The 18,895-nt window shown below is 40.4% G+C and overlaps 1 protein-coding gene across 2 annotated transcripts in view; it reads right to left on the bottom strand.

Moving 5' to 3' along the window:
• PTPN14 (protein tyrosine phosphatase non-receptor type 14) overlaps positions 1 to 18,662 on the bottom strand; it is a 110,968-nt gene extending 92,306 nt beyond the window's left edge. The window contains exon 1 of one of the 2 annotated variants that reach the window (XM_059841058.1): positions 18,466 to 18,662. The gene's annotated coding sequence lies outside the window, so the exon portion shown is untranslated. Of the gene's footprint in view, positions 1 to 7,510; positions 7,621 to 18,465 lie in introns of those variants that run through there. The other variant, XM_059841059.1, reaches the window with a different exon arrangement.
• Between the last annotated feature and the right edge of the window lie 233 nt (positions 18,663 to 18,895).

The raw sequence follows: 18,895 nt of genomic DNA, 5'->3' as shown, positions 1-18,895 counted from the left end.
TAGCTATTGCATCAGATGGTAAAAGCTTCTTTGGTCCTTACCCTGTGTGCTCCTAACACCTCTATTTTACAGAACACATCTCACCATGTTTTGTACCTGCTCACTGTCTGCACCAGAAGACTGAATCTCTTTGTCATGCTGAACATGTGGACCGTAAAAAAAAATTTTGGTTCAGCATTTGCATTTTGCCCCCAGACACAGTTTTACCTCAAGATAGCACAGAAACTTCTAAATGGGCAGGTCACTTCATTAGAAAAGAATCAACCAGAAAACAACCAGGTGTAGCAATTCCCCTCGAGCCTTAAAAAACAAGTAACAACCACGTTTACAAAGGGCATTAAAAACCTTAGAAATACTTGCTTGGCAACAACAAACAATGCACAAACCTGCTCCTGAGGACAACTGAGGAGTGGGTTGCAGACAGTTGTATTGTAGTAAGGACTGTAAACTATGAACGTTTACAGTGCACTTCTTACTACCTTCAAAAATAAATTCTTCCACATTTCAGACACATTTGGTCTTGGTTAACTGCGGCAATCAGTTAACCATCATTCAATCACACATACTTGGAAGGTGACTCACCAGATGTCAGGTGTTTAACTTGCATGTTCCCCAAGTAATATCTAGCTGCTCACATTTTTTCTCCCCTGCCTCTGAAACTCTGCGCACAGAGTATGATCACAGTAATGGGAACTTGCATCCGAGGATTAATATCATTAGTTATCATGGTTAGGATTAATATCATTAGGAGAAATATGTAATGCCATAACCACTCTGAATCTTGTAACAACCATGAGATAAGCTGCAAGTGTGTCTGTAAAGACAGTAATCAGGGGAATGAAATTTCCAAGATTCTCTGAAAATTGTTCTTTTTCTGATAGTGCTCTGCTTCTCAATTCTTCAGCCACTACAATGCAGGCACCATCATTCTTTTATTTCTTTAAAGAAATATAAATTCAATGGTGCTACCTATTTGAAGTAGACCTGGCATTTTAATTTAACACATTTTGAAACAGAACCAAGTCATACACCTCAGTTTTTCCCTTACTGGCAGGCGTCAATGTATTCAGCACTCACAGAGCATCTGGTTAGCAAGATGTGGCAGCCTTCAAATTTTGGAATCCCTGTCAGTGTTCCTCTAAAAGAGGATTGTTTTGATCCCCAAGTTGGTCCAGATGGTATCTCAGAATTGTCCAACGCCTCCTTTCAAGATAGCTGCCACTATTGTTCCAGAGGGCCAAGCAAACAGGCTTTTCAAAGCAAGCCATCACTACTGGAGATAGTCTATCTAAGGAAGTTCACAACTTCTAAATTCTCTGATAAGCACTTACAGGAGAGTTTCTGTAAATCAAAACTGTTTCTCCAGTGTGTCAGACTAGAGCTTTGAAGTCTCCTGCAGCTGCTGGGCTGGTAGCACCAGGTGACAGATTTCCTCAGAAACTTCTGAGTGCTGATCCTAAAGCTGCAACAAACAGCCTTTAGGGTTGGCTTGGACAGAGAGCCTGATCCTACAGCTAGCAAAATGTCAGAGCTTGCATGAAAAAATCAACATACTGAAAACACTTGTCAGCAACACAAGGAGAAAAGAAGAGCAATTCCCATTAGAAGAGAAGATTCTGATTCCTAAAGTAGCTTGCACACTGCCTCATGTGCCCAGCAGACCTCTGAGAACCACAGACTCATTAAGGTTGGAAAAGACCTCCAAAATTATCAAATACAATCTTTGAACACTGCCATGCCAACTAAGTAAGTGCCATGTCAAGATGTTTCCCATTCTAGGGTTGGTGACCCCACCACCTCCCTGGCCTGCCCATCCCAATGCTTACCCAACTTTTCAGTGAAGAATTTTTTCCTGATATTCAACCTGAACTTCCCCTGGTTCAGCTTGAGGCCATTTCCGCTGGCTACTTTGCACAGGCAATAAGTTAATGCAATTCATCACATAACCAAAAAATAAAACAGCTGGTTGATCCTTCAATAGGAAAAATGTACTTGTACATGTACTTGTGGAGAGGTTCATTGATAAAAAAGCACTGCAGACTAAAGCCAGGCTTTTTGCACCAAAAAAATTTTACAAGGGAATTATAAAGACACCTCTACCTCTTGCAATGAACCAATCTTTCAGCAAATTGTATAAAAAACACTGACATTGAATGCACCAGAAGCACTCTGTTTCTGCAAAATTCAGGCAATTTAATATAAGAATGCTCCTTTTACCAAAAAAAGGCTGCATTTTTATAAGTTTAATACAGTGAGAAAATAAATGCCAGTACACATCCCAGTCTCTACAATTTAATCCTTTTTACTTGCACTGAATCTTCATCTACTATGTACAGTTACCAGGAATCACATTTCGCAGCTACTAAAACAATTTATAAAAGGAAAAAGGGAAGCACTTACTTTCACCTTTTGGGGGGGGAGTGACACTCCAAGGGAAAAGTTAACGAGCGTAACTTGAGTAATACCTTGGAGTATTCAGAAAAAAATACTTCACAGAATTCAGGGGACAGGGAGAATAGAAACCAGATATTATCATCATCATTACTATTAACCCTTTATTACAGATAAAACAACCAAAAGGTATAAGAAAATGAGGCACTTAAAGTTTCTTAATAAGCCCAACCAGAGAAACCAACACTCCTCAATGCTTTGGAAAACTCTTTTGTTTAATCCAATCTAGAAGTGAAATTATCCTTTTTGAAGTGCAAAACAAAAAAGCTGTGCAGAGAAAGTGACTCTATCACTATGATTAAGGAAATCCTCTTCCTCCAGATGGGTTTCCCCACCACGACACTACAAATTCAACAAGCCACATTTGGTCCAAGTCTTTAACAGCTATATACATTTTAGGAGGTCTTTAGCCAGCAATATAACATTGCCCTTAAGCTACCAAGGAAAGAGTGTCACCATTCCAGGAAATGCTGAAAAAATAAATCTCAATGAATGAAAAATTACAAGTCACATACAACTATTTATTACAGTCCTACAGTATCTGAATTAACAAATACATTATGTCACTTGGATAAATGCTTTTCAACAAAAAGCCAGACAAAGCACCAAAAAACATTCTCAGGTTTGTAAACAACAAATATTAACTCCATTAAAAGAATATGAAAAACATACTCATGCGCAAGTTACTTTTATTTTTAATGGAAGAGTGGCCTTTGCCAATACCTGTTCATTTTCTTTGAAAAGTGTGTTTTCCATTCAGCCCAATACTAAAAATATAGTCTTCAAGTATGGTGATAAGGCATATATTTCAAATACGGGACCCTTTTATTTTTGGTTGTGCTCCAAACCAATAGAATGTATTTCCTCAATGTAAATCTTTGTTCTTCAAATTGTTAAAATGGATTATATGCACAGTTTGTTTAATGAAAACTTGCTACTTTATCCATAAGCCTTAGCAACATGAAGAACAAGAAAAGGGTGCTAAAAGCAGAGGTGTTTGAGGAAGAGGAGCTTTAGATACAAAGCTGATCTCTGGTGAAAAAGCAAAATCTAGCAAAGGGGCAAAGAGACCACACCAAAGGAAGAGGTTTTTACATCTCTTCTACCCAGACATGTAAAATTTACACACAAATAATTCATTTCTAAATGCTAAAATGGATTTTTGGAAGGTAATGCTGAAATCCTTCAGAAAGACATTTCACAGCGGAACCCTCTGCTACAACAAGCTCCACTTACACTGGCATTGTCCAGTTTCTTTACATGGTGCAAGCTACTGGACCCTTAATGCACATCACCAGTCAAAGAGTACTGAACCAAAATATTGACCTCAGCTAATAAAGTGCAACAACCAAATCACAAAACTGCAGGTATACCTAGCACAAATCTTGAACAATGATGCACTTCAAAAGCCCAACCCTGGGGCTGATGAATGCACTCACACACCGAAATACAGAAGCAATCTATTTTTCTGTATGCATGTGCAGTTCAGACAGGGTCTTAAACTCATAGTGGTGTCTGTTTTCATAACATATGCCCTTCCTTATCAAATGTCATTTGTATTGCCATCCCTGCATCTGTCTCCACAGATGTCATCCCATGTAATGAAGCATATGGGCTTAAGCTGACATTGTTTGCTAACAGGAAGAGCTTTTGGCAAGAGGAATAGAACATAAAGTGTTCTGCGGGCTGCCTCTCTTAACCCATCTTTGGCTGGCTCCTCTGCTCAGCTGAAACTGGTCAGCTACTTTCTGAGAGGGCAGAGTGCCAACCTAACAGATGGGCAGAAGTAAAGCCATGCCAAAGAACCAGAATGTGCATCTAATTTGATAATTAGGGGCTGAAGTTCCCCTTAGAAATATTGCAGTGGCAGCACACACAAAGTTTTCAAGTTTAAGGGTAAAAGAATATGCTTCAGCCTATCCAGTTGAGGGTTAATTCTGAAAATGACAAAAAAAAAATACACACACACAAAAAAAAAACCAACAACAACAAAAAAAAAACACAGAAGCAAGCCACGGAGGAGCGAGGAGACCAGCCATGGGCTCCTATCATTCAGGATTAGTATTCTTCAAGGAGAGAAGAAATGAGAGAAGGGGAGGAAAGACACAGCAAGGTTAAGCCTTTATCCTGAAATAGCTCTCCACAAGGGGCACCTGCAAATCTTGGCCAGAACGTTTCTGTGGCCTTGCTGAAAATAATTTATGCTGAATAGAGATAAAAGCAAGGAACTGATGGCCACTTTACAAAGCATTAAACACAGCTTTCCTGTCCACACGGAATAGCCAAGCCAATAGCTAGGAAAAGGCAAAGGACAAAGAGTGTTTATAGCTTGGTGGAAATCAAACATAATAATGTACACACATACTTGGAACTGTTGACAATTATTGTCTTGGTCTTGATATACAGTGATACAGAGCTGTGGCATTCAAAAAAAAAAAGTTAACAGTAAAAGAGAGAGAGAGAGAGCTGGGGACTCAACTGAAATTCTCTTTTCATACATTTTAAAAATTTTCATGCAGCGAGGCAGTGGTCCTGTGACTATCTTAGAGTCCTGTCAAAGCAGGCTCTTCTGGGTCATTTTTCTCTTCATCTTGTGTGTTCCCTCCCCTTTCTCAAGCCCCTTTACTCAACAGAATAAATGCCAACAACCATGCACGGCTCAGTTTGGAAAAACATTGTTCTAATTAATTCTTCTTTTTCCAGTTCTAAAGTGGCTCTTCCAATTTACAGCTTCTGAAACAAAAATATTAAGAGCAATAACTACAATAGCTTCAGTTAAGTGAGATTTGCAGGCTTATGTTTTGGACAAACAAAGAAAATTTTTAATCCTATCTTTTTATCATAAGCCCTATGTTGAAAAATACTCCAAGAAGCTAAGAGGTTACTTACTCTCACTTTGCTTGCTTTGGAAATAAGATGTTTCAAGAGAGCTTTCACGTTGTCAGGGGATGGAAATTAGCTCTCCACCACAAGTAGTGTTCTGAGTCACATCTTTGGAACAGAGCAGAAGGCTCAGCCATGGCTTTAAAATAATTTAAAAATTATATCTGTAAAGTGTCTAAAATCACATGTGCTGCTTTCCAGACCTCCACTGAGATTTCCTTCTGAAGAAACTGGTCACTGAAATGTCCTTTGTTGTACTGTCAAATTCTGGCAAGCTGCTTCCCAGTATAGCGGGAGACTTAATTGGGCTTTTGTTTAATTACCACCAAGACAATGATGTTCAAATGAAGAGCACAACATCAGCAAATGAGTGAAAGCAATCAATTAGGATGAGCCTGAAACTATCTTCCAAGAGAAGGGAAAGGGCTACTCATTACTGCAGTTATAGGCTAGAAATTCAAAATATAAACATGTTATTTAGTAAAATAATACAGTTTTTAGAAGCAAATAAATTAATGACAGTTACTATAAAGGAGAAGCTTCATCATTATGAAGCAAGATCAAGATTTTATACGACAGCATAGCTGCTAAGCTTAGGAAAAAAGAGACTTTAGTTACTGAATTAATGTGAACGCTGGTATCAAATTGGGCAAAACTCTCCCAAATGCACTAGAGGTACATATTTAGCAACAGCCTAGATGATACAATAAATGAATCAACAAACACAGAAAGAAACTTATGGAACATTTTAGGTATCAATTAACTTAGGTATCATTAGCAATGAATCAAGAAAGTAGTTGGCACTCTCAAAAATAAAATATGATGAAAAAAATATAAATGTTATCCTGGTAACTCACAAAATCAGTAAAACAATTGAAGGTAAAAACACAAAAGGATTATTGTATATTCTACAGCAGTAACACAAGACTTGTTGTTAAATCCATAAAGAAACATCAATTGGCAAGACAGCAGCTGCATTTGCAAAGCCAAAAAAAGTTTTATCAAAAGGGTAAAAGCTAAAGACAAGCCTAAAGACTTTCACATGAAGTCTTCACCTACACTAAAAAGTGCAATTGTACCCAACACTATAGGCAAACATACTCCCTAGCAAGCAAGTGACATCTATTAGTGGGAAATGAGACTTAACCACGAGGGACATGCAGAAGGTCAAGCATGGTAAACAGCAAAGGCAAGATGTTTGCCCATGATCTAACTAAGGTTGAACTGATCTGAGGAAGTTCTACCTCACCATTCTGAAAATTCAGCTCCACTTTTTGCTTTAAAACCTCAGGTTTAGCTTTACCTTTTAGTTTGATAAGTAAATAAGCACAGGTAAAATTCCAAAACTCCATTATTTTCAGTGGCCACAGTTTTCACACTTAATGGTAGGAGAATATACTAAAGATTATGTATTTCCAGACTTATGTATTCAATTTCTACCCTAGATGAGCCAAACATGACACTGTGCATCTCAGTTATTTCTCTTCTCAGCCTGAGTTCACAACTGCCGGGTCACCTATTTAAACCACAGCATTTTCCCCATATGAGCAAGACTAAGTAGCAATACAGCTAAACAGGTGGTTGAGCTTTTTCTACCATTTATATAAGCACACCAATTGCAGACAGAAGTTGTATTACACTTTCTTGGCCTGCATGTTATTACAATAGCATCTGCCATTAAATGAAAAAAAAAAAAAAAAGAACAAACCTGGTTAAGTATCAGAGTTGAAAAGATATTTCAGACAAAGTAAGGAAAGTGGATAGAAAAAAAATTTTAAAGAACAGCAGGAAAAAAAACCCCAACGCATAATTTAAGTGAAGCCTTTATTACAGAAACATGATACTGGTATCTCCTGAAAGAGATTGTAAAAATAATGGAAAAAACCCTGGTGAGACAGGAAGCCTAAACACAGCTAATCTAATGATAACTTCCATAATACAGGAAGCAAGCATGCTACCAAAGAGATGACAAAACCAGAGATTATTTTAGGTGTTTACTTATTCCCAGACAAACCTAAAAAGTGTGCGAAAGGAACTTGGGGTAAGCACACCAGACTTACTGCTACAGCCTCTTGTTTTAAAATAAAATCACAGCACCCAACTTGGCAGATAACCTCCAACAGAATTTACTTTGGTACAAGCTGTCAGGAGTTACTGATCCCTTTCACACACTCACCTTTGGAAGTGCAATTTCCTGTTGCAAACTGGTGTCCTGATCCTGCAAACCTCTGTTCACACGAATCCGTGGTTTGGTAAGCAGGGCTGCCAGCTATGCCAGTGGCAGTGGGGCTGGCAAGCACACACTGGAGGCTCAGGGATGTAGTGCTCACCAACTGGACTTCCTGCCTGGAGCTTACAGTGCCAAGGTAAATAATTACGATACCACACTGACAGATGTGTCAGAGGTATGAGGTATTAACTAGATTTACTACAGTCTTGAATAACCAAGTTGTAATTTTCCGTTCTCCTGGCTCGTAACATAACGATGCAAGGTGTCCTACAGTGCCAGGATGTACCCGACTGCAACACTTCACCTTCTGAATCTTAGAACCCGTGTGTATTGTAGAGCCTCCTCTTGCACAAGACTCTGAGCCCCTTTTGTCTAATTAGGCTGCTCCTCCACCAAAAGAGGGCTGAACTTAACCTAAAAAGTTACCAGTTACCTCTGCCTTGTAATCTACTGAGACTGACAATTTAAGAAGTGTTTGCACCACATTCTCAGACACATGGTGCAATTCTGGATCTCATCCTGTGCATGGACAGGAGTTGCACTCCATGATCCTTGTGGACCCCTTCCAACTCAGGATATTCTATGATTCTGGTCAAAGGACATAAGACACAGTTGTCATCATCATGATCCTGGCAGGACCAGGATAGTGCAATCAGTGTTCAGTCTCAGCAGACATGGCAATCAGGCAGTCTTTTGTTTTTAATTTCCTCTGACCTTGCACTTTGTCCTTGTAGAGTTCTCACTGTTCATGAGCTAAGGCATCTATGTTTGAACAATCTTAGTACACAAACTGCTTCCACACACTTGATAACGTCTTCTGCTCAACATTCCACCAGATCTTCAAAAACACCACTCATTGCCATATTCCTTAAGTCAAGAAGATGCGAAAGCATAGAAATCACTGAAAATATGAAAATTTGACACATAGTCTTTAAAGGCTTGCTACAATGAAATAACATAATTGATTCCAGTATTTCCTAAAAACACTTCTAACTTCTGAGAGATATAAACTGCAGAGGTAAAGCTCATGGTCATGTCTATACACCACTTATCCAGTGCACAATGCCACAACAGTTTTGGTGATAAGCAGCTTGCAGCACAATTGTTCACAGTCCATGATAAAGCAAATCACATCTGGGAGACTACGGATTAATGGTCTCCACCTGTTGACAGAACTACTCTTAAAAGCCACATACCTTTGTTATTTTATAAACTTCATTTACCTTTCCTATATATCTCTACTATTACAGGGATGAGATATGTTTTAAAACAAAACTACAAAAACCCCATAAACATTTCAGGCTCTCCTCCATCTCTTTTCCTAATGGGTAGAGGAATCATCACATAAAGACTTAACAAAACACCCATCACTGACAACATCATCCAGAACAGATTCTGCACTGCTGGGTGCAGAGCCCCTTTCTGTGCAGTTAGCACTTGATACCCAGCCCTATCAGTTTGTTACCCTGATTAAATTCTTTTAGGTTTGACTGCTGTACACAGAAATCACCACACATACCAGTATAACAACTTCACTGAGATAACAGTGAAGGAAATCTACATTTAAGTCATCACCCAAACAGTCCCTATCCATGCTGGTTCTCTGTGAGAGGCATTTAGGATGTTGCTTGGAGCACGTTGCAGAGAGCAGGTCAAATGATGCACCCAGAGCGGCCAATGTGAAACATTCCTGGGCATCACACCTCAAGACAGCCACGGGTGGGGCAGGAACACACTCGGGTGGATGAATGCATGGCCTGTCAAGTGCCTCAGGATAAAGCAAATGTGCCTACCAAAGTACAGGTATGAAGGTATGAAGTACTGCAAAGGAGGTAATTTTGTTCACGAAGGCCCCAAAACACTGCACTGCCAAAAGTACTTCCTTAAAGACTTCTGGATTAGTTTTATACTAACATTTTACCAGATCCTTTGCTAAAAAGCGGGTTCCAATACTTAAGCAAAGAAAGAAACCTCACAAAACAATCAGAAAAACCTTGATTTTTTTCCCAAGGTCAGCAACCCAATTCATCTTTATTTCTAAAAGAATGGCAAAAAATAACAATTACTTGGGCTAATATCACAGGTTTTTAAATTAAAAAATACTTTATTATTTCAAACCATTATGGAGAAAGTGACCTCTTTGATTACAAAGCCAGAACCTTGTCCAATTTTCTGACAAAGACATTGACTCTTCAGTGAATGCTTCAGTGGACTGCTGAATCTTACTTTAACACAGTTCCCACAACAGAGTTATTCCTAAGAAACTAATACTAGAAATCATAGAGCTTATTATTGGGAAGTTTTCCTAATAAACAATCTAAATTCTGCCTTGAACTTATAAAATTATTTTATGAACTGTATTACCAAAGAGTCCTTTTCAACACGTAAGTTTTAAATGTTATTTTCATTCACATATCTTAACCTTTGCAAAAGCACTCAAAAAAGCAAACATGTTCTGCTTTCAAAACCACTGCCACGGGGAGCTCAGGTTGTGGTAAAAAGCCTTCTTGAGATAAACATGCACAAACCTGTTTTCTTCATCATAAGAAACTATTGGAATAATGGAGGATATCCTTCACGGTCATTGTCCTATCCTCTGCTGCTCCCTTTGATTGAAACATACAACATGAAGAGACTGACAAATGGGCTTGCTCTGATTCCACCCCAAGTAAAAAAAATAAATTACTTTATAAATCCACACTATTTAAGAGAGCAGAGAAAGCAAAATAAGGTGGCATTTAACAGTGGACAATGTTACCTGAAGTTAGCTGAATGCCCCTCTTACTGAACACATTTACATGCGGAGAACTTTATTATCACCAGCTCATGGTCCAGCCAGTCGTGAGGATTGCAGTGTACTGTTGAATGCATGGGGGTAGGAAATGCAGAATTTCACAGCTGCATGCAGAGAACTGGTGATACTTGCAAAGGACACTGGCCACACATAGCTAACATGGAAGTTAAGCCACGTGTTAACAAACTTCTACTGTAACACAAGCTGAAATTACAAAGGTAGGTAAGAAACCTTATATAACATCAACTATAGTTGACATTATTAACTAATAGACAAAATGACTAATTGTCTCCAATGTGCACCCACCCCTTGTCAGATGTTTTGACAGATTAATTAGTGCATGGGTGGCAGTCTTCATACCTGAGTCAGGTTCAAGGAAAAACTGCATGACTACATCAGTCTCTCTGGATAAACCCATTTGTACATCAAAAGAGATAACTGGGCCATTGTTAGATAAGGTTTTGAAAGCTCAGCCTATCCAAAGTAATAATTTACCCTTTCAGCAGTGAAAACTTATATGCAGATGTAGACTACAAGAACTCAGAGCCGTTCTGTGACCAACTGGTTACTACATCAGCAACAAGGAACAAGAGCAGCTAGAGCAAAACTAACGCACAGCTAGCAGAGAACATCTCCTACCCCCACTACTGCATTCTCCTTACAGGTGCTTCTTTTCATTCCAGCTTCAGAGAAATGCTCATCACTTCACAAAGTCAAGCAAGTCCTGAGGTGGTATCATTAATTTTCTTCCAAAACAACTGTCTCAATTACTGAACCATAAATCTGCATTTCTGAATTTGCATATTCAAATGAACATGGCAATTTCCTAATCAAATGCAGAAACCAGAAAAGCTTTCAAGAGGTGAGCCAGCTTCAGAGGGCAGACTACAACCAAAGAAACCAAAATCCTTAATAATACAGGCCAGCATTCCCTAATGCAACATTTACCTATTGCACCAAACTATTTCTTCTCATCTTCCTTAGAATTCAAAACATGTATTTTGTCTTTTCCTATTTGTAAACTTCCCAGTACATTCTACAACACAGAAAGGAATGAAAAAACATTACTTATAAATTGAGATGTATTTCTCCATATACAACATTATATTTAAACACTTGGTAGATAATGTTAAGCAGCATGCAACATCAAACTGCATAGCAAAATCCCTAAAATATGCAAAAATCTAAAATAACATTCATCTTTAAATTGCAGCTTTTATTTCCCCCTTGTCAGAAAGACAGATATTTAAAAAAAAGGAAGTGAAATTGCTAGCAATCAACATACTTACAATTTGGATGTAAAATGTTATCTCATGTCAATAATGCTCTCCTGCAATATTTCAGTTCTGTTCTACAAACAGAACTGAAGATTTCCAGCTCTGCACTGATGTTTTTTGGGGCACCAAGCTAAAAAGGGGAACATGGACACATGAAAGAGAACTTTCAAAAAAACCCTGTCACTGTCAACCACAACAAAGTGGGGAACAGCAACACATCAATACTGTGATTTAGCTTCCTCTGCTGTCACAGATTCCCACAGCACAGTTTTGGCAGAGGTGGAAGGAATCACAGGAACTTTACTCAAATATGTCTACATGAGTTGTTTTATTCACAAGCAGAAACTTGCCCTGTCCACCCTCCATTCTGAAACTGACAGAGCTCTGAAGATCTGTCAATAAATATTTCTGTCTACCAGCAGCAGACTACACCAGCCATCCCCTTCAATTAGCAGACAATTTCTTTATCTGCTAAACTGACCAAAGCATCTTCCTAAGCAGGCTGAATCTTCACAACACTATAAGGAATGTAAATAGACGTCAATTACACTCAGTAGCTCTTCAAAGTATGCCAAACTAGGAAAAATCAGAAAAATAAAAGAAAAAATATTATCATTTCAGATAAATTCCCACCCCTGAATCTCATCAGGGTTTTTCTTCCTGAGGCAAGTCTGTTCATATGGGGCATTTTGCAAAGCTCTCAATGGAGACATCAGATTGCCTGTTTTCTATGTCTGAGGTAGGACTTTCAAGGCTTGATCCATCTGAAGGCATCAGAAGTTTCACTCCACCTCAGCACAAGACAAATTCAGCCTAAATACATTGCCTCCCCCTCTCCTCTCCCTCTGTTCGGGTAAACAACAGGCACAATGTTTTGTGTAGAAATTCCTTTACACACTGTCTTCCTTTTAAAGCACCTGAGATAAGCACTGCATATCACATACCCAGAGAATGCAGGGTTTCCATCACCAACAGGACACATTTTGCACAGAAAGGACAAATGAAAGTCCTGTGTGAAGAGGTCAAAATCAAAATGGCACCAGTGACAGACATCAAAAACAGGATCTGGCTTCTATCTGTTGAATCTCTGATTGGCAAAGTCCCCGATTTTGCCCAGGCTTGTCCAAAAACCTGACTCAATTATCATCACCAATAAAAAGCTAAAGGCATTTTATCTACAAGGTAGTGAATGCCTCCTCTCAAAAGAGGGAGTTCCATGATAAGAGCTAATCTCAAAAACCTTAGGAATGCAAACTATTTTCTCAGTTGTAAAAACAAGAAAGAATTTCACAAACACAAGTTAAAACAACTACTGGTAACCTCCTGTTTCTCCTACACTGCCAACTTCTCCTGGGCTAAGGCCCTACTCTTTGTCCTTCAGAGATATGCTTTGAATCCAGCCCAATGGCCAAAGAATGTCCCAGGAGAGAACGTCACTTTTATGCACCTTTACAAATGACAGCCTTCCCATAAACTTTATTTTCTAAGTTCAAAAAGCAGTGTAAGGCCCCCTTCACACAGCTTCAGCCCTTTCAAGAGGGAAGGCAAAGTCAGTCCACATTTTATTTTGCAGATAGCTGCAAGGCAGGCAGGCTGTAAGACAGCTCATTCTGGCTGGTTAGACCACCTAAAAGTTGCACAAGTCCTGGCTTCTTATTTTTTAAGCTATAGTATAGTTTCCTGAGACTTCTACAGACAACTCTTGACCATGTTATACACTACATACACTAATCTGTTAATGAGGTGTTGATTGTTAGATCAATCTTAATGCTTGCTATTAAATCAATCTTTCCCCCAGCTGATAGATATACAAGAATCAAGTATATCATGGTGTTGGTATACTACTGCTTTTTTTTATAAATAAAAAATATTTTCTTTAAAACACCCACTAAGCTGCAAAAGATGTAGTTACCTCCATAAACCAGTCCTTGTGCTTCTCACAGCCACAGAACAATCATTCTGATACAGAAATTGAAACTATATTAACTACCTAAATTTTAAAATACCCTTTGTCCATCAGAAAACATACTAGAAAACATAACCAAACTGACTAATAACAGATAGCAGTGCTATCTGCCTTTTAAATGAAGCCTAACCATCACTTCTGTCCTTCCCTATGCCAACCCAGACCACAGCAGAGCACATCTCAAGAAGTTAAAACATCAAACTTGAATGTGTTTAAGACTTAAAGTCTAAGACGTGCTTTCCATGAAATCTAAGCATATATAAAAAATTAATCTTTCAATTCTCCCTGTACAAACATGTAATTAAAATCAGCATCATTCACAGTACAATGGAGAAACTAAATTACTACAGTGTGTCTAATGATCAGCCCAATACCCTTCTTCTAAGAGCAGCTTACCCTGTAAGAAAACATACAAAATATCACAACAGGCACATATAGCATCATCTGTCCTAAGATAAATTTCTCAGTCCCTGTCAGATAGGGCTGATTTGTGCCCCAGAGAAGTCCAGTTAACATCCCTTCATTGTAGCTGTGACTGTTCTTCCTATCCCTAGGAACACTTATCTTTTTCATCCTAACAGGCTTTGGTTTATATGATCTCCTTTGGTGGTATATACACCAGAAATGGTGATTTAGAAGTATTATACATTTTGTCTTTCCCTATAAAAGTCATTGTATCAAAAGGTAATGGTCAAGCACTATTTTGCACATATACATCTTACCTCATCCTAAGTGACCCCCTTGAAACAGCCCTACATGAATATTTTCTGTTCAAGGTCATATGAATATTTTTCAATCACTCTCCTGCGATAGGAGACCACAAACTGATTATTCCAGGTGAATTCAAGCACCAGTTTAATAATATCCTTAGTGTCATTAACACAATATTACAAAACAACTGCGGCATTTTTCTGCTGCCTAACACTAAGCATTAAGAAGGTGCACAAGTTCAAATAAAACATTGTTGAAATCTTCCTCACCACCTTAATAAATATCGTTAATTTACAATCCAGTAACATGAACAAGTAATTTGATTATTCCATCTTACAAGCATATTCTTGAATTTATCAACATCATCTGCTATGCTTCCCTTTCACCCGGCTTTCTTGGATTCCCTTTACAATTTCTCAGTCTTCTTCAATCTTGCCTAATCCAAATACTTTTGCATCATTAGCAAGTTTTGGCACATCATCATTCATCTAATTTATTAGATCACCAACACGCATGTTCACCACCCTCTTTTCAGAGGTGTTTATACATCACATAATATAATTTTAGGTTTACATTGTAACTGACAAAATAAAAAAGTATTCTTAGTCATAAGGATAGGTAGACTGAGTGAGAATTAGAAAGAAGAGTTGCAGTTTCCAGAAGATGTGCTTGGTGTTGAGCAAAGCTTGGTACCTAAACTCTTTACATGAGCAGAAAATAGGACTGTCACAATGGCTACAGGACATCAGAGGAGTCAGCATTCTCTTCTTCCCAAGCCAGCGTGCAACCATTATGTCATATACCAAACATCCTCCAGAAAAGTCCTTTGGTCAAAAAACCTTCTTAATGTTAGCTAAATTTACAGTCACCTAGGTATTCACAAGTAGCTGACAATAACATGTTCAACTGCTTATTAGGACAGCCATGATAAGGTAGGAAACACATTTTAGAACAAACATGCAGTTATTTTTATATATTTTGTGCGGCACCATAATCTCGTGTCCTTAATTCCTTTTACATTCCTGATTTCTCCTCATTCCTGCTGACAGCCCAAAGGAAAGGGGAAGAGTCATGGACTGCAGTTCCTGCTCCTGGGGCTATCTCCCCATCAGTGAGGAGCCCTGTTCCTTCAGAGGGTGTGACATGTCTACTCACAGATCACCTCTTCAGTTCCACATGCACAGCAAACCAAAAAGCCTTAAGGAGAACAAGGGCACCCCATGGGACAGGCTACACTTACTCTGGACATAGACTGAATCCAGCACCACCAGAGGAAACTGCACCAGCCCACTGAGTTTTAAGGTCCCCTGCACCAGGCACAGGAGGACAGGGATTAGCAATGAAACCAAAATCATATTTTTACCACAAACATGGACTTCAGCTCCAGTCTACCTCCATTCCTTTAGGAACTACTCTTTAATTCTTGCTTTTTAATATATATTTTAAACAATTTATAGGTGGAGGCAGCAGCTTTCATGAAGTCTCTGAATAGAAAACCAGTAGATTTTAAAAAAGGAACCTGACTTTTTCACATAAAACTTCAGAGAATCTTGTGGACAATCTCACACCATACTCCCTCCTCACAGGAGGAAAATGTACACGCTACTGCTTTATTTTCAAAGATCATGATCTGTTCCAATGGAACTCCACAAAGCATAACAGGCAAAGGTATGTTGCACTTCACAGTGGACATAAAAAAAACTTCTATTGCATCTGCTCAGCATAAAAATTAGGCCTTTACTGAAATCTTCTTACAACTGAGCTGAATACACACACACAAATATACTGCATACTCAGTAATATAGCCTGGCTCCAGCAAGGACTTGTATACACCTTTATTATTACGTATATAAAAGAAATCCCATGGTTTCAAAGGCATTTGAAAGGCAATGAAACACATGGGTGGGTCTTTGTAGGACTAGGAGGCATATGCTGCTGAGCAGCACTGCCTGCTAAAAACTTTGTACCTGTTGTACACTACCAGCAGTTTATATGTTTCCCCCTCAGCTAACACACCCTTGCAACAGAGGATTCCCTTCCAGCTGAGGAGACGGAATTCAAGTACTCTTTTTATACTGCATATACCTATGCTAAATGTAAATCCATATTAAAATGAGCTACTTAAGTAACAATTAATCAAACACAGCCTCACTGCATATGATGAGAAACAGAACGAAGAGCAGCAGTACCGAATAAACATAGAAAAAGGAAGCCATAGAGTTATCAGAAGTATGCACACAACTCTATTTGTGTGTATATATGTAAAATACTTTCTCCATGATTGGAGGAGCCAAAGCAATTGGCAATTGGTCAAAGCAATTTGCTAAGTGCACAAGAGTAGATGCATTTCATAGAAAGCCATTCCATACCTAAGTTACAATAACTGACTCATGGGCTTCTGCTGGACGAGAATGACCAGGAGAAAAGTCACTCATTAGTACTAACACTGGTTGCTAATTAACCCTCATGAACAATGCTGCACCAAAGCTACTTCTGCTACTATTACAGAAACATTTAAAAGGCACGTGTAAAACTCTAAGTATAATGTACATACAAAAGCTCTTACTGCTCAGTATAGAGATCAGCCCAGCAGCCCTCGCTCTGGCCTTGGTGTGCACCACTGGACTCCTTGAGGATGCATCAAGGCAGACATACTTTATACAGCTTCTCACACAGAAATGCACTGGCAGAACTGATGGCCCACAAGCTCTGCCACAGATTTTAGGGACTATCTTTTAGCTGATGGGCTGTGCTTCAGTCCATAAGTCTGCAAAGCTCCCAAGTTTTGTATCACGACCTGTGAGATATACACAAGTGCCCTCTGTCTGTAAGCAACTCTGGCACAGCCCTCTAAAGATACCAGAAAGAGTTCAAGTAGTGCCAGTAACAGAACAGGTCCTAAAGCTTACTGGCATTACTATAATGCCAACACACGCTCTATTTTATGCCACGTAACAACTACTAGATGTCAGCAACAAAACCCCCAGAGGCCAAGAGCAAAAGCTGTTTAATCTGTATTTTGTCACTCATATTTGATGGGACATTCTCAGCTGGATAACAAGAACACAGTCCCTGCTGGCACTGCCTCCCCTCACATCTCTCGTCAAAAAGAGCTATCTCTTCTCATAATATGGAAGTTGTCAGGGAGTGACTTGTGATTTTGGGGGGAAGCCATTTTTCATTAATATTTTTCCAAACTCTGAAGAACTGCAGCATGTAACAGTGTTTTTGGAATAACCAAACCCAGTAGCAACTATCTGCATAGAGTTTAAAGAAAAAAAGAACTGGCTTCTGGTAAAAGCATTTCTTCTATGGTTTCAGGCTGCGTGCCAAAAATCCCAGAAAACTTACTGGGCAACAACATATCGAATCTGAGCCTTTTACAGGTCACCGTTCCTACCTTGTTAAAGTTACAAACAACCAAAGAGTTGCTTATAATGGAAACATATGAATATTTCATGCGAATCAGAGAGATAAAACATATTCGATAGGAAAGCTCCAGGACACATCATATCCACATACCACACATACATTATGTAACGCTCGTCCCAAATACACCCCAATAAAGTTAGCTGGTTTGAGATCTTAACAATTCATTGACTTTGCCACATCAGAAACGAGAGCAGATGTCACTCTTCTCTGCCTCGCTGCGATCTTTGCCGCAGCACCCGGCAGAGTTACAGACTTGCCGAAGACGGCCAGTTTAGGCTTGACTGTAACTAACAAAGAGCAAGGTAAAGCCCCGGGCGGAGGGGAAGGCAGACACGGGCATGCCGCGATGTAAATAGAGGCAGCCCAGCACGGAGCCCTGTAAATAGCCGATCCTCGCTATGTACAAATACCTCTTGACTAGACAAATGCCGTGGTATCTGAGTGTCTAACAGATTCAATTCACGGGCTGGACGGACCGTCCAAGGCTCGCTTATCGCAGGTCACCGACTGGCATTTGTAACCCAAGCATGGCTATTTTGGTGGCTCACGGACAGCAGTGCACACCCGGCGGAGTTGTGCTAGCCCGCTGCCGCGCACAGCGAGCCCCGTGCAAACGCTGCCGACCCCACACCGAGTGCGAGGCACTGCTCGGGCTGTTTCAAAGACTGCGCGGGGACGCGCCCGAACTCGAGCGAACTCGGCGGCGGCGGCGGCTCCTTACCTGCTGGGCAGCGCGGCGGCTCCGGCTTTGTGCACGCCCGCGGGAGGCGGCGGTCCCGGCCCGGGCAGCGGCTGCCGCCGGCACCCGGCGCTGAGGAGGGAGAGCGGCTCCCGCCGCCCCGGCCCGGCCACCGCGGGGAACTTCGGCGGGGCGGCCGGGAGGGCGCTGCGGCCGCCAGTGGCGGCGCGGAGGGCCGGGCGCCCTGAGCTCCTGCTGCCGGCCGCGGGGTGCGGGAAGGAGGGAGGCAGGGCGGGAGGGAGGAGACTGGTGTCCCGCGGGGGCGAGCGGGTCCGGCGGGCGGGCGAGCTGGAGGCGGCGGGGCCGGGGCCGGGCTGGGGCTGGGGCGGCGCGGGGAGTCACGGCCCAGGAATGCCAGGAATGTGGGGCGGCCGCTGCGGCCGCGGGGCCCGGAGACGTCGGGGACGCGACT

This window comes from Haemorhous mexicanus, chromosome 3 (genome assembly GCF_027477595.1).
Source record: "Haemorhous mexicanus isolate bHaeMex1 chromosome 3, bHaeMex1.pri, whole genome shotgun sequence".
Classification (NCBI taxonomy): domain Eukaryota; kingdom Metazoa; phylum Chordata; class Aves; order Passeriformes; family Fringillidae; genus Haemorhous; species Haemorhous mexicanus.
The sequence above is the reverse complement of the archived record's forward strand: the minus strand, read 5'-3'. Positions and strand labels throughout refer to the sequence as shown.